General features: G+C 42.7%; 1 protein-coding gene across 1 annotated transcript in view; it reads right to left on the reverse strand.

Moving 5' to 3' along the window:
- ZAP70 (zeta chain of T cell receptor associated protein kinase 70) overlaps nt 1-9,685 on the reverse strand; it is a 30,011-nt gene extending 20,326 nt beyond the window's left edge. The window contains exon 1 of the mRNA XM_085312361.1: nt 9,658-9,685. The gene's annotated coding sequence lies outside the window, so the exon portion shown is untranslated. The remainder of the gene's footprint in view (nt 1-9,657) is intronic.
- Nucleotides 9,686-14,729: the final 5,044 nt, after the last annotated feature.

The raw sequence follows: 14,729 nt of genomic DNA on the forward strand, positions 1-14,729 counted from the left end.
CCCCTTTTATTGCTCTGGCTGGTGGAATGATTGACAGAACTGTATTTCCAACCACAAAATGACCCAATCCAGAACATGTTTTTTCTACATGATAAAAACATCTGTATTTGTTCTGCATTTGTTATTTAAAAATAAATGTAATAGCTGAGCTTAGGGCTTAGCAGCATTTGTCTCTAATACCTAGACACTCCCTAGATGACACAACCACCTTACGTGCTGCATATGAGTGCAATCTTTGCCCTGAAAAGCTTAAGAAAAGGCAGAGTAAGAAGGAAGAGAGAGAGGCAAACTGAGGAGAGGAGGGTTGTTGTGTCCATTGTTGCAGCTAGATCAGTTGTACAGCTCAAAAGAAGCCTTGTTCCTTGGCTTCTGGGGGACTGGGCTCTGCAGCCACTGTGTTATAATGCCTTTCTGATGAGGGAGTGGATTTTTGTACCGAAGTGCAAAAAAACAAAACAACCCCCCTATCCTTCTCTTTAAATACATTATACCTAGCAATCAAATTCCCTGTATATAGGTAAATGGCACTAGGGTTTGGCAGTCAACTCTCACTTCATAAAATGCTGTTAGCTGAACCACATATGTACTAGTGTTAGATGGTGTAGCAAGCTCCGGTGCTCAAAGAGATGGTTAAAAAAAAAGAGAGAGAGAGAAGAAAAAGAAAGAAAAAAGAAAAAGAAAAAGCACAGGGAGCAAAAACTCAGATTAGACGTTGTTGTTGTTACCAGTGATTCTTCCTTGTAAAGAAAAGAACTGAGCTGGGCAGCTGGATACCCTGCTTAGTATCGTGCTCTGTTATTGGATATGCTAGGAGAGGCAGGCAAGGAGAGAGGGTGAACTGCCTGGAGATAACATGGATGAGCTCACCTATCTGCTGGCTGATATTTAAGTCAAGAGTTGCTCTCAAATGCTTCAAATCACTTAACTTGCTGATTCAGTGGAAATGGATTGCATCTGACATGCTGGTTTCAGTCCTTTAATCAAGCTATGTTAATTTAGTTTCAAGAGGAAACAGTTACTGTGTCTCAATCCATATTCTCTGCCCTCTGAGTGTGTGTTCTCCTTTGGTCATATGCTTTGGTCATTGGGCTGTTTTAACATGGTAGATGTTGTCAGATGCCAGCAAGGTATTAGTCTTCTGTATTCTGCAGTACAACCTGGCTTCTCATGTCTACTACTGTATTAGATGTATTTTTTGAGTATTCTCAGTTTAGACAATATCTCTACTAGGATGTGACACTTCATACTCTTATGCTGTTCTATAGTCCTCCTCTGAAGCTGTCCCCAGAGTTTGAGATTATCTCATGGAGTAAGAGTCTTGAGAGGATGGCTACAGGGAATATAGGGAAGAAAGCAATTGCCACTATGAGCTGGTACCAAGCTAGGTCTTATCGGTGCTGCATCAGTACTGTGTGTGTGTCTGAACTGAAGCCATGTCAAAGGCTTCCACCTGTTCTGAACACCTCCACAGTTGAACATAGCCACTGGATAGAATTTCTGCTTGGGGGTAAGTTGAGCTGTATGTAACAGTTCTTATACATGGAGCCGGTTTTGCACTCAGAACATCACAGAAGCAAACTTWAGAGGTTATCTAGCCTAATCTTCCCCTGGTATGAGACACTGCAGCTGTTGTGCTCCACAGTGCCTCCGTTAAAGGAGGTTACATTCTCTAAGCACTGCTAGAGAGGATTTAGCCAGGCAAAGTATAAATATCCAACTCAAATTAGCTAAAATACAAAAGCTAACTTCTGTGCTTGTAGTAAGTGCCGCAGGCTTTCTAATGATCATGAATCATCAGCATTTCTCAATCTCATTTTGAAAGTCCAGGCAATGTGGGCTAGCAGCAGATGCAGACATGACAAAATGAATGGTTTGGGCATCTGGTGTTTGCCACTGGCATTGCAGCTATAGCCTTTTGTTTTTATGAAGACCTATTGCTATCAGCAGAATGAGTTGCCAGAATGGGGAAAAGGCCAACAGAGCATTGGGTGCACTTACTGCTTTTCAAATACATAAAGATGAGCTACAGATCAAAACAGAATTGCTATGGCCTTCACAAAAGATATCATCTGTGTGGTGTAGTTCCAGTGACAAACAGTGCCAGTGATCCCAGCACCTTGGTATTTTTGAGATTACTTATTTCAGTTAGCATTTTGATACTACAGAAGAGCCATAAACCCAGCACAAATTCAGGATAGAACAATAAAAGTGATAAAGGGCCTGATGGGACTGATTAATGAGTATGCTTAGAAACTGAGGTTGTCCGTGGTATGTTCCCTAAGCATGACTGGGGAGGGGGGAGAAATATGAGAGCAATCTACAACTATCTGAAGAGCATGATCATCTTTCAGAGAGGAAAAGCTGTCTTGTATGTTCTGCTAAGATGAGGATAAATGGAGATATTAATTTGTGGAAAGTAAGGCTGGTTATCAAGAAACATTTCCTGACAACAAGCTCCATCAACGTGTGGAACAGTGTCTCCAAGGGAAGTAGTGAAAGTCATTGCTAGTCGTTTAAAACTGAATCAGAAAGTGTACTTCAGGGAACAATCTCCTACTCACAGGAAGAAGCTAGGATGAGTAATAGGACTTTCCCATATCTAATTTCTGCAATTCTGTGAGTTCCATTTAAGGAAAATAATACTTTTAATTTCTCTCTGCCCAATACAATTTCCAGTTCAGTCYGTCCTCCATGGAAAACTGAAGAACACTGAATGTAGAAACATTTTGCTTCCAGTGCTGACACCTTTGGTCTTTTCTGGACATCTGTATGAAATGAGAATGAACTTCTCTACTTACACATGGACTGGGGGTTGCAAGGAGAGTAGCAAATATTCTCTTTCACTATTTTCTTGTAACATGGCTCAGCTGTCATCTGTGTGACYGACAAAGGTGGAAAAAATAGCTCATTCCCCATGGTCTGGTAAGCTCTTAGTTTTTGTCTTTTCTACATGTCAATGGGAGGTGGCATTAATCAATGTCTACCCATGCTCAGTCACTTCTGTCCATGTTACCATGGGCAAAATGYGTCATCTCTCTTCAGTTTTGCTTGGTACAAAAATTGCTTTGAACTAAATTTGCAGCTGAGCATCCTGTGGCAAGCATCCATCCCCTTTCCTCTGTTGGACACAAGACACTGAAATGAACAGCAAAGGGTTAACGTTGTCTTCCAGAAAATCCTCCAGTCACTGCTAGCTTCTGTTTCACTCTCCTTCAACCTCCGCTTGTCAGCTAAACATGCTGACKGCTATTGTGGGATGCCAATAACCCATCAAAAAAAAATCTCCAAGGAAGGACATCATGGTCCAAGGAACAGGGTTTCATGCTACAAAGCCCTCTAGGTTGCTGGATTGCATCCAGCCATGGTGGGGATGGGTTTGGCAGTTTTTAGGGCACTGTTTGCAGAACTGTTGTTGTTCTCTCAGCCTGGTTCATAGTGGGTTGGGTCTATGCAGCAACATTAAGTTGCAAATAGACTTTTCTTCAGCAGACAGTGAGTGGAAATTCTTCCAGGTTCCAGGGAAGCCAGTTCACTGGCAGCTGTAAAGGGCATGTGCTGCCCTGCATGGGTCCAGACTTCACAGCTGAGTCCTCAGAATTGCCCTGTGCTGTTTAAACCTGCCCTCATAATGTGACTTCAGAGAGCTGCAAACAGTGCTGAATGCCCCTGAAAACTCTGCTCTTCCTCTGACATCTACTGCTGCAGTTGCTCTCTGTGACCATAGGGCTTTTTTCTAGGCTCTCGTCTGTTCTTGCGTCAACATTATATTCCTCTGCACAGTATCGGCTGGCTTTTTTTCACTGCTCAATACAAAGATGGTGTTCTGGCTGGCAACCTGTCTCGCCAGCTTTTTGACTGCAGCAGGACCTGTGCTGACATCCCTCCACTCTTTATAACTCTTAGTGATGAAACCATCAGGACCTAGAACTCCTGATTAACATTTGGGGAAGGAACTTCATCCACTGTTTTAAAGAAATGTGTATATAATCTGACATCCTTCCCTAGGACTGTATTAATTTATTGAACTAAGGCTTTAGTTTTCAAGCAAGTAATGGTTATGCTGGATGCAGCTACCTCTGCCATCTAGCTCTGTGCCTGAAAGATAATCTCCTCAGATAAGAAGTGAGGGGCAAGCCATTTGTGTATGCTTATACCCTTAATCTTCAGGATCTTGGTTTTCCTGCACAAACATCTGAGTGTAAGAAGGTCACGGGTCTTTTTTTTWAAAAAAAAAATTACTCTTTTTCCACTCACCCTGCAGATCTCAAACAACTTTTCAGATTCCAGTGTGACCTCCCAGAGAGCCACACAGTGGGAGTCTTCTAATGCGATGGAGAAAAGGCAAATAGGAATAGGACTGCAGATGGGCAAAGAAGGTGATTAATCTGTTCTTTAATTGACCTGACCCATCATAACTTTGTTTACTTAATCCCTCAGTAGAAGGCTATGTAGAAGCTTTTGGAAGCCCAAATTCATTCTTTTCTTTTTAAAGACTTTAAGTGATCATAATATTCACCTGACTTCACTGTTCTGCTTTTATTGGCCAAAAAACTCGAAGGACATGAAACCTGGGCAAAAAACAATTGTATTAGACATTTCAAATATAGAAAGACTGCCTCTGGAATTTTAGCTCTGAACTTGAGCCAGTGACTGATAGGTGAAGTATATTGCATTTCAGCCTTGTCTATATAATCTGCTTTTCTATTAAATTAATTGTTGACAGACAGCAACAGTTCTCAGTGCTTGAGGATGGAATTTTTTTTTTAGTCAAATAACAGCTTAGACAAATCCTCATAAAATACTAAGGTTTGAGATGATGATCACTAATACTGCCAGCTGCTTGAACACTTGTAGTTAGTAGGTAATGTAACCTTACAATTGGAAGCTCAGTTTTACTGCTCAGTTGCTTTTGGTCTGCAGTTTTGTAGCTTTGCTCATCCCAAATACTGCCTGACTTGAGGCTGTTCCAGCAGCCCCTGGAAGAAGCCAGCACGTCCCATTGAATTCATTGCACTGCAGTGCTGGTGGAATGCTTTGAGCAGCCCTGCCAAGACTCGCTGTGGATGAACTGGAAGGCACAATGTTCTGCTTTGGGCTTTTTAACTCTTGCAGTAGAGGATTTTTCTCAGTGTGTCCGGGAAGGTTTTAAAATTATGTTTGTCAGCTTTAACCTAGCAATATTTCAATGCTCTCAGCTGGAAAATCTGGAAGGTAATGAAGAGCTTCCCTAAAGAGCAAAGATCYTTTCCTGTCTATTCACAGGTTTCACCCTAGGTTTTACCCAGGACAATGAGAACTTCAAGTCTTTAAAGTATGCCTTTGGGTGTCGAATGTGCTTTACATTGGTGTGCCACTGTTCAGTTCTTCTATTTTTCTAAGCAGCTGAGGGATGAAATTTATGATCTCTCTCCAACAGATGGGAAATTGAGGCAGGCAGAGAGAATTTCTCATGCCACAGTAATGCAGTGGGCTGGAGTTGTCCCAAGTCAAACTCTTACTGTCACATTATGCTGCCGATCACTGCAAGCACAGTGCATGTCTAGATGAAGTAAGATAGACCTTGGAAGAATGTAGTTGGTTTATGCATGCTTTATTATGGCCAGTGAGGCTCAGAACAGAAACATTTTGTGTTGTTTTAAGATTCTATAGAATTTTTGGAAAAAATACTATACCATCTGAAGCCTCTTACCCCATTTGTGTGCCAGATCCCTAAATCTGTATTTGTGTCCTTTACTGCAATAACTGTCTTGTCTCACCACAGAGTGAAGTGGTTGCCTTCTGAAGCACTTTAGGATTCCTCACAATAAAGAGTTATGTAGATATTCCAAGGTACCACAAGGTGCAACTGTCCCTGCTAAATTAATTCTGTCATCAGCTGGTCATCACAAATCCTCCTTGCATCCCTTCAGGTCCAAACTAGCTATACAGTTCCTAATAGCTTCAGTCCCATGAGGATATTTATATACATGTTCAGGAATCATATTAAAGCATCATCGTGCTGTAAAGGATTTGTGTGTTCTGATGCATGGATCCTGGAGCAGATTTAGTGTGAATCAACTACTGAGCTTGTGCAGTGTCCAACTAATACTGRATGCAGAAAAGTGTTTAGCAGTTCTCATTGCCTTTAACACCTAGCACTTCCAAGGGGRTGAGAAGAGTCTACATGCTCACAGCTCTGTTATTAAGGATGTGTTTGTATTGCATAGGGTAGCAATCTTTGGAGAAACTTGGTTATCAGAAATGTCATTAACCGCATTAGCATTGCAGCGTGTGTAACCGCAGATGTTTCCAGTTCCCTGAGTTAGCTTGGGTATCTCTGTGCTGTTCTGTGAATGCACCGTAGTGCAGAGGCAGTCTCTGATCAACAGAACTCAATAAATCATGCACCCCAATCCTCCTGGATGTCCAAAGGCAGCTTGAAGAGCTTTTGGTTCCCTGTGACTTATGAAACATCTCTGGCTAAACAGCCCTGCTATGAATTGGGATAGAATGGCAATTAGATACCCAGTTCTTCTCAACAGTTAGTGCAAATCTGTCATGCTTCTCTAGGGTCTTTTGAAATGCTCTGTTAGGTATTGAATTTAAGGCCCCTACATTTACTCTTTCATGCTTGATACTTGCTAAAGTAGCCATAGGGAAGCAGAGAAGAATTCTTGTGTTGCCAAAGGCATGCTTAACACCACAGAACACATCTTTCTGGAGCTGTAGAAAAGGGCCTGAGTGTCATTAAAAAATAATACTTGCTGTCTGATTTGAGCTGGTGGTCAGCTGGGATGAGGTAAAGATGAGCACCGAACTGGAAAAGATCTGACAGCTCCTGGCTCTGTTAAGGCTATAAACTGGGCAAGTACAAAAAGAGCTCTGAACATAACAGTCATCTGTGACTTGACAGCAAAGGTCATCATCAATTGTTCTGTTTGGGATCTTAAAAGATGAATGAGCTTGAAACCTAACCTGTAACCAAGAGAAGAATTCTGCAAGATCAACTAATCTCCTAAAACCACAAGGARCAGCAGGTTTAAAATATTGTCTTGATAGCAAATAAGGCAAGGGTTAGGCCTTGATTTATCTTCATCATAGTGGGAATGCAAATTTTGCATTATCACTTACTACTGTTGCTCAGGATTTCTTTGAACATCATCTCCAAGAAGCATAAAATGTACTTACATTAAGTCCTCAGAAAATATGCTGGTTAACTTCAGACAACACAAGATTAAGAGATGGCTGCAAGAAATTTCTGTTTTGAAGTGGGAAAACTAGTACTACTGGGGGCAGGGGAAACTGAGGACGTGAGCTTCAGCAGCTCTGTTCTTGCAAAGACTTACTAGCTTTGAATTATGAGTATATATTTGCATGTGACCAGCATGCATTTGGGCAGAACATGTGACTTGTAAGTGGTAATCGAAGTTCACATTCACAATCAATCACTTCCTATGTGAGAAAGTCTTTTCTGAGTGTTGAAAAGTGCCACTAACAAGCAGCTTGCTACCTCTGTTTATCAAGTACAACACTGATGCACAGAGAAATAGTGGGCAGATTTGCACAGGACTTTACCATTATCTTTAATAATGGTGAAGACTTTTTGATGTTCCGTTGACTTAAATAAGAACTTGGGAATTGGGGTTCCTAAGATCTTAGTTCAGGCTTTATCTTTCCTACCTTCCTCAGAGTTGCAAGAGGTTTGTTCGCTGGCTCTTTATATGATCTATAGAAAGCACCCAATATTCCCCTTACCTCTCATTACCCATTTTGCCTTCTGGGCTTTTTCTATCTTAGCCCACCCATCTCTGTTGCATCCATTCAAACCCAAACCTTTCAGGGCCCTCGCTGAAGCCTCTGGGGATTATTATGAGATTAAGTTAGCATAAGTCTGTGATCACAACTATGTTTACAAATGCATGTTGCTGCATTGGTGAAGGAGAGAATGAACAAGTATTATACCTTGAAATTCCTAACCTAGTTTGTGAGATACAGTCCATTTAATGTTGTTATGTGGCTTAGCAGTGATTCCTGGGAAAGTAGATGCTAGACAAAATATGTGGAGCCTTAAATTACTTGATAGCAGTCATGGATACTCCTATATATTTCCAACCGTCCAGATTAATTTTCTGCCTTGCCCTTTGATAGTGCCTGCCCTATTAACAACCACTTCATGCATCTTTTTCTGTTCCTGGTCACGTTGCTCAACTAAGATCCACAAAACCATTAGCAGTGAAAAATAGGTCTATGTCGGTGGCCTCATTTACCCTTGGTATCTGTGCTTTTGTGCTGCTCGTCCCACCTGCTCAGGGTTTATGTGAGTCAAGGCTTGTCTTAACTAACGTATACATTGCTTTTTCCGACTGCATCTGCTTTCTCAGACTTAAGCAGAGTTTTAYGTAGCAGGTTCAGTGGGCTTAGATCACATACAAAGCCTGATGTTTCAACAGTTTTTGGTTCCTTGCAAAAGCCAGTTGCCTTATGGGGCAGTATGGACTGCAGCATAATGATTGTTATCTAAGGGTTAAAGCTGTCCTTGGGAAATCCTCTTTCTGGTTTAGGTCTCAGTGGGAAACAACTTTTACAAAGAAGCCATTAAATGCACATGCATTTCCATGTGGATGCTGAACACTACTGTGGCATAAACTGTGTTCAAGGAATTGTTTTCTCAGGAGCATCAACAAATGTTACAGAAACTTGGGCCCCTTCTCTGCTCAAGAGGAAAAAGGATGATGAGTGGCTCAAGACACAAAAATCCTAAGTATACCAGAATTATAARTTCTCAGAGCAGTTTGTTCAGCCCCCTGTCAGTGAAGGAGCCTTCTGCCTGATTCCGTCTCCAGTTTCTTCTCCAGTTCTGTCCATGTGGTGGGGTTTCCCCAACATCCCTGCAGCATTTATTCCAGTCTAACAGATCTGACCATTAGGAAATGTTTTCTGAGGCTTAATCTCAACTTTCCGTTGTTCCAGTTTATTCTATAACAGCATGGACTGTGTTTGAATTGATGGGAGTTAGAATTGTGCCTGTTTTCACAGAAAAGTGCAGAGCAAAAACAGATGAGATGATGAAGAAATTAAGAGAAGTGAGTAAGAATCTGCCAAAGGCCTATTTTTCAGTGTAGTTGCTGTTGTATTTATCAGTGTGGAATCTCTAAAGCCCCTCTTCTCAATTATTTGATGCCTTATTCAATAGATGCCAGGGAGCCAGGGATCCTAAGCACATAAGTCTTCCCAGATTGCCACCAAGGCATTTAGGTAGTGCTCAGTTAAAGAGAAGCTTCTAAGGGAAACCATTTTTAACATGGTATCCAGATCTAAAGGAAAGAGAATGGCTGGCTCTGACTATTGGACTACTGGCCATCATTTCAGCTTCTTCCAACTTGTGCAACTCTTCACAAATCAGAAAAGAAAGCATGCTCATTCTGCCATTATACTTGTTCTTTGGGGTTTTTTTGTTTTTTACTTTTGTTGAAATGATGGAGTAATTGGTAGAAGAGCAAGAACAGTCCCGCAATGAATTAAATTGGCCCTATTAATACTGACATTTCACTGGTTTCACCCTCCTGCCAGTAAAGCCTTGATGCTGCCGGAGCGTACAGAAAGATGAGAGACAAGGAACAAAGCAACCGTGTCGCGTAACAGCTACTGAATATACTGACAGCCAAAGAAGTGTCTTACCTGGCTTTGCAGATGTGGGCAATGTCTTGTTAGAGTTTTGTTACATCAACTGTGAAGAAAGGAAGGGAAGAATGTTCTTCAGCCAGCAAGAAAATGCATTGATTTCGGAAAGCGCGAGGGGAACAGGCCACACCATCCAGTGAGCTGTCTGGCATTCRGTAACCTCCGTTTGCTGGTTTCTTTGAAATGTGATCTATTTCCTTCTTGTACAGGAAAGGAAAGAAGAGAAAATAAAAGCTCTTTAGCTCTGAAGACTGAGAGAGTTCTGAGAACATTTTCAATGCCAGGGCATAACAGCCTCTTATGGAAGAGAACAAATTTGATGGAGGTAGTGAAGAGCTGTCATTATTTAAATAAATGTTCTGCTAGAGGAAGATGCTGCCAGGAGAGCAGCAAAGGTCTCATCTTGCCTGTAGAACAAATGTTCTTGGGGAAGTGAGTGCTTTTGTACAAGTAAATGTCTAGCCGTGCCATAGCATGCCCTTGGAAGTCACAAGGGGACAAGGAGAGTTCAGTCTTCTTGGATTTTCAGCATCCAACTTGGAGGCTACAAGAGAAAGGCCCTTTGTTTGGGGTTTYTTTGTGACAGCTTATGATGGTCAGGATCTAAATTCAATAATGCAAGAAGCCTCTTCTAGTCTTTTTCTTTCTGTTCCGCTCTCTAGCTTTGTAGTGCAGAAGTGTCCTTACTAAGAGCTGGGCCAAGAATTTGCCAACACCAAAATGATGCTATTTGGAAYTGGAATAGTTTTCAGCTATTGCTCAAGGACACATCTCTCTTTTTCAGAAGGAAGAAGTGTTTGTGTTTCATAATTAGCCATGGTAAATCTCTCGTTACCATTTGTTAACTTGTTAGCTTTGAAGAGATGAGTAAAGGGTCAGTGTTCAGTGCCAGCTCTCAGTGAATGAGAAGAAAGGCTATAGCATCACGAGCGTCCCACASATTGCAAAGTGTCAAACAAAGAGGGTCCCAGTAAGGTGGATGGGGAATCCCAATGTGTCTGTTACATGTGGAAGATTCWCTGCTGCAGAAGACTCTGCCATATTAGAAGTTTAGGTGAGGGCTGTGGTGATGGCAAGTTGAGTTTGCTGATAATCCAGATTTTTATCGAGTAAAAGATGCCCTAATAGGGTTACATATGGAAAATATGGGCTATCCTTGAACATTACTTGACTGTAAGGCATCTCATTGCTGAATCCTAGTTGGAGTCCTGCGTTTACAYTTTGCACATGTGGCAGTACAAGATACTTGCAAAGAAATGTTTCAAACAAAGCAAGATCCTGATATAGAGATATGAGTCACCTAGGCACTTTGCAAGTGTGAAAAATGAAGCATCCTGACCCAGCGAACCTTAGTGTGAGCAGAACTCTTCTTCCTGAGCCTGTGGCAAGGCTCACCTGCACATTTGTCCTTTGTATGGAGTCCCCACTAAATTTAACACAAAATATAGTGATCTTGGCAATTGTTTTTTTCTAGTTGTGCTCTTCAAAGCTACTGGTAGCTCTTTCAAGSCGAAGTTACAGGTTTGGCGGACACCAAACTCAGTTTTTCTGTTATAACACCTGGGATTAATTAAAATTTTGTTTCTTCCTGTTGAGCAATTATTTTGCATGTCTCTCCACTAGTGGAAAATCGAAAACATTTGTATACAGCTGGTTTCCTTCACAGGTTCTCAGCAGCCTGCAATATTTGGGCTACAGAGCGGTTTATTATAGTGGTAGCTAAAAGGCAAAAGGGACTGTTGTGTTAGGTACAGTACAAACAAAAACTATTAGTCCATGGTGAAGTAGTTAGTCCCAAAATGGTCTTGGGGCCAGGCTGTGATGTAGRGCCGGAACTGGGAAGTTTGCCCAGGCCTTACAGTTTAGACATAGCAAGAGCCTTTTTATTTCATGTACAAAACAATTACACAAAATGACCCCTCCAGGCCTCAACACCAGCCCTTCTGTGCTTTAATGCCAGCAACAGTTCTTCAACCTTTCAATCCTTAAAATGAGCCCTGGCCTCTGTGTGTCCTGCAAGCTGCTGTTGTATGCTGCTGCTGAGCATCCTGAGTGCATTTGGGCATTTGCCCACATGGCTAAGAAATTATGGTTGTCATGTTTGCCTGGAAGTWTTGCTCTTTGCTGTGTTTACCCAACGCCCGATGAGGTTCAGCATGGCATCCCTGCAGAGGTTTTGGCAGTCAGGTGCTGTAGCCTGGATTTTGCAGATGCTGTGCGCTGGGGAGCCGAGTGTGCAACCTGCAACCTCTGCCCCATGCAGCCACACGAGGGTGCAGTTCCACCGGGCTGCTGAGCCTGCGCTGGCCTTGGGGACCGGGGCTCCTCCTCTGCCACCCCACGTGAGTGAGGAGGCAGAGGAGCTAGAGAGGATTTCAAGGCTCTCCTGAAAACGTGTCCTCCTCTCCTTATCTCAGAAGGAGAGGGAGTGAGAGTGGCTCTAGTTGGCACWCTCTGATCTTGGAGAGAGAGAAGCCTGGACTGAACTAAGACCTTATTTCTGAGCTAAAGATTTTGCTTGGCCTGGTACTAGGATGAGAGAGGCCTCAGAGCAAAGCTGTGCTTTGTACAGCCTCCCTAAGGCTTCAGTACCAGACGTTTACAACCACACAAAATCTGATACTATTTGTCAGGACTCTCTAGCACTATATTTGCTATCCAGGATGGATCGCAGCCTCTGCTGCAATGAGACCCTATACTACAGGAAAGAGCAAGTAGCCCTGGAGAGGGAGAGAGGTAGCCCATGGCTGCTTGCTCCTGAGCAGGAAAGATGGTATTGCAACTTCACTCCCTTTTAATTGCACACAGTGTCTTTGAGGGTGAGCTTCATCAAACAAAACTCCATTGAAAGCCCCTCGTCTGGCACTGGGCYACACTTTGGGCAATTATTTTTTGCATGGCCAGAAGTGACACTGCTCAATTAAAGCCCAAATACTTTGTTTAGTTGCTCTTTCATGTATGCTCTGGTGGCTTGGACAATGGCTAATGCAGCCTGAAGAGGAAGGAAACAACTCTTTCCACTCAGCCAGGGAACTGKCCAGAAATCCAGCCCAGCCTCCTTGAACTCCATTTTCAAAAAGAGATGTAGGCCATGCCCATAATGAAGAGCAGTCCTGGTCTGATGTTTGCTCTTGTTGTGTTTTCTGTCTGCGATTGGCCCTGAAAACCCTGTTCCGTTCTCACTGCATGTCATCACGATGTCCTTGCTCCAGACTGATGCTGCACCAGAAGTGAGCCCAGGGCTTGCACATGCGCAGTCAGGCCTCTGTTTCTGGGATCAGAGGATATTTCCTTTCATTAYTGCTGTCTTGAGGGTGTTGGGACCAGCACACCAGCTAGTAGACAATACCAAATACTTAGAATCCAATACTCAAAATTTAGCAATACCAGATACTCCAATATTGGAGGCTCAGGAAGTCCCAGAGCTGCAGAGCACTGACAGGTGGAACACCGTCTTCCTCTTCCCTGGGCATCTTGGCCACTGTCAAAGGTAGTAGGACTCTGGGCAAGATGGACTCTTGATTTCAGTCACTGCAGCTACGCTTACGTTCTCGTGGCTGAAGGAAGATGCTGGAATATAATTCCTTTCTCGGACATCTCCTGCTGAGATCACGCTGCTGCCCCATCAGAGGAATGGAGCTCAGAGGGGTTCAATAAGTAAGTATTTGTGCAGATTAATGAAAGGAAATCTATTATGTGAAAAGATACAGCCTTTACTTCAGAGTTAGTCTTGCACTTTGTTGTTAGCCAGGAGGATATACTGTGAAAAGAACTGCAGGTTCCTTATCTTCTTAATCCTATTCCTTACGCATCCCATGGCCAGCATCTGCTTAGGTTGTAGGGCTTGCCAGACTTCTGATTCCCCCCATGGCTTGTCCTGTGCTTCATTCCCATCTGACAGACAGATGACTGTGAAAACCTGTACTAGATGGTGCCAGGACCTCTAGCTTGGCACCTAGGAGCCTTGGCTGCACAGGCCTGTCCTTTAGGGCCTGCACATACCTAGAATGGGCCATAGCAGAGCACACAGAGGGGTCTCACATTCAGGGAATTTAATATGATTTAGCTTACCTCTTCCTGTGCTGCATTTCACCACTTCACTCCCTTCAGTCAATTCTTCTCAGGGCAAAAGGTCCCTGTGGATAGTTTTTGGGCTCCTCTGTTGACAGAGATGGGCTCAGAGTGCAGGTCCAGTGCCTGATACTGCACTTTTTTGCTGTGTCTGTCCAACATGGCTTTCCCCAGAGCAACCTCTATATCCGCAGGGAAGCTGCTTAGCACGTGRCAAGTTGGAAGGGGCCTTTTCTGTAATATTTGCAGCATTGCCATGTAATTCTCTCATCACCAAGGTTTACATATTCATCTTTCTAATCTCAAAGAGGTCTCAGATGGAAGAAGGAAATGAGCTCCTGCCTGTTATTGTTGAGTATTGTTTTATGTGTCCTGAGAGACAGCTTTGTTTTAAAACACGCAGTATTTAATTATTTGCAATGTTTATTCCTTCCTTTGGAAATGTATTGTCCTCTGTGGCACACTCTATGGTGGCAATAGAAATTATGGCGTCTCTATCGCCAACAGGGATAAAATGATGTAATTGGGAAGGGAAGGAACATTCTCAAATGTTAGCAAACTCTTGAAGGCTTTTTTAAATTTAATGCCAAAGTCTTACACTCCTATAGAGTAAAGTTGTCCTTACTAAGGTCATTTCATCAGACTTGCACTGGCTTTTTTTAAAAAGAATTTTTCAAAGCTGCAGTTAAAATGAAGGATGTGAATTATTATTGTTTTGGGCTGACTTGCTTTCTCTGTTCCATCTCCTGTGTGTCACCGTCAGCCTGATCTTTTTTGCTTTATCACTTTTATTGGGCTATTTTATTGGCCAAGTAGTAGGCTTCCAGCTGTGGTGCTTGGTGCTCTGCAAACACAGACAGGGCTAGCCGGGGAAAGACATTGCCCATTTCTTTGCAGAACAGCTTAGTTGATTAGTTTTATACTGTTGCAGGAAAGACCTGCCTTCTGCACTGATGTCAGCAGTCAGGGCGGGACTTTTACAGTCCTGTGGGTTTGGG

The sequence above is a fragment of the Rhea americana genome, unplaced genomic scaffold (genome assembly GCF_003343005.1).
Source record: "Rhea americana isolate MKP2758 unplaced genomic scaffold, rheAme1 scaffold_361, whole genome shotgun sequence".
Taxonomy (NCBI): Eukaryota; Metazoa; Chordata; class Aves; order Rheiformes; family Rheidae; genus Rhea; species Rhea americana.